Below are 1,765 nucleotides of genomic sequence, written 5' to 3'. Positions count from 1 at the left end.
AACCCAAAGAGGGTTGTACCAAGGAAAAACAGCACTCTAGAATGAGGGAGGTCATTCTTATTTCTGGTTAGTATGTAAATGTATGTAAAAGATCTATAGCTCCATGGTAACGTGGGAAAAAAATGAACAAAAAATAAACTATGAAACTATCAAAGAGCAGTAAATGCAAAGAAGTCTTGATGCACTGAATTCCAGAGAGGAATGAGCCTTTCACAGGTAAGCAGAAAGTAATGCTGGTTTCCATACCTGAAGGCATGGACCTTGTCTTAATGTAAGTGGATAGAGTCAAGTCTTCCAGAGACAGAATTTTCAGGGATGACCAAAGGTCAGCCAAGGGTGATAAAGCAGAAAATATTGGAATCTAGGAAGAGACCCATAAACATAAAGATAAATTACTTGGTCCCACTTGGGAATTTTGCTGAGAAACCAGGACAAGAAACACAGCTGAAAAGTAGAGAAGCCTTTGGAGTCTTGTGGTTCTTAAACTTTGAAGACTTGGAGTTTAATCAAAAAGTGATTCAAATTTATTTGAACTTGAATCCCAGCTAGCTCTTCAGTGAAATTCTGACATATCAAATAGATCAGCCTCTTGGGAGGTCAAGGAGACAAATGAAAGGCATATATACAAGGTCGAAATTTGAAACAATCTATGGCTGACTCATGTTGAGGTTTGACAGAAAACAACAAAATTCTGTAAAGCAATTATCCTTCAATTAAAAAATAAACAAATTTTTAAAAAATGAACTCAATCTAATTAAAGTTGTATCCCAGCCCAAGCTCAATTCCATTCTTGGAGAAATCAGAATTTTATTGACAGAGGAGAAAAACTTGCACACTCTACAATACATACATATATATACTTGCACATATACATACATATAAAAATTGTACTTAGTATCTCTGTTTTTGTGTGTGATATTTGGCACAAAATTTTAAAAATTATAAGACATGAAAAAAGGAGGAAAATATGATAAATAATCAAGAGAAAAACTGTCAATAGAAGCAGACTCATAGAAGACCAATATGTTGGAATTGATAATCATGGAGTTTAAATAACTGTTATAAATATGTGAAAGAATTTTCAGGGAGTAAAATAAACATAGTGCATGAAGAGAAGCAGAAAATCAAAAAGAAATTGAAATTCCAGAATTTTAAAAAGAACCCAATGGAAAGTATAGACCTGAAATTTTATTTATTTGAAATTAAAAGTTAATCTTATGGGTTTAACAGCAGATGGGGTACAAAGGAAAAAGAAATAGTAAATTTAGCATCAAGTCAGTATTTAAAAAATACTGCAAATAGCGAACATAACAAAAAAGAAGCAAAGTCATAGTTACAGAGAATAAACTAATGGTTACCAGTGGGAAGAGGGAAAGCAGGTATAGGCAACATAGGGGGAGGGGATAAAAAGGTACAAACTGCTGGGTATAAAATAAGCTATAAGAACAGATACTACGCTTGATCTTAGCCAAAATGCCGAAAAGTAATTAGCCTCCAATTAAATTAAATTAATTAATTTCAAATATATATATAGCTAATATTTTATAATAACTATAAATAGATATAACCTTTAAAATTGTGAATCTCTGTATTGTAATCTGTACCATATAGTATTATACATCAACTATATTCCAATCTTTTCAAAAATATTTTAGAGATATAAAATCAAGTCCGCAGAAATTACCCAAATGGAAACACAGAGAGAAAAAGAATGAATTGAACATCAGTCACCCATGGACTAATATAAAATGATCCAACATACATA

General features: G+C 31.9%; 1 pseudogene; it reads right to left on the bottom strand.

Annotated features, from left to right (window-relative positions):
• Positions 1–1,406: 1,406 nt before the first annotated feature.
• On the bottom strand, positions 1,407–1,488 carry LOC120857160 (annotated as a pseudogene).
• Between the last annotated feature and the right edge of the window lie 277 nt (positions 1,489–1,765).

This window comes from Oryx dammah, unplaced genomic scaffold (assembly GCF_014754425.2).
Source record: "Oryx dammah isolate SB20612 unplaced genomic scaffold, SCBI_Odam_1.1 HiC_scaffold_28, whole genome shotgun sequence".
NCBI lineage: Eukaryota > Metazoa > Chordata > Mammalia > Artiodactyla > Bovidae > Oryx > Oryx dammah.
Note: the sequence above shows the minus strand (reverse complement) of the source record. Positions and strands in the feature narration are given on the sequence as shown.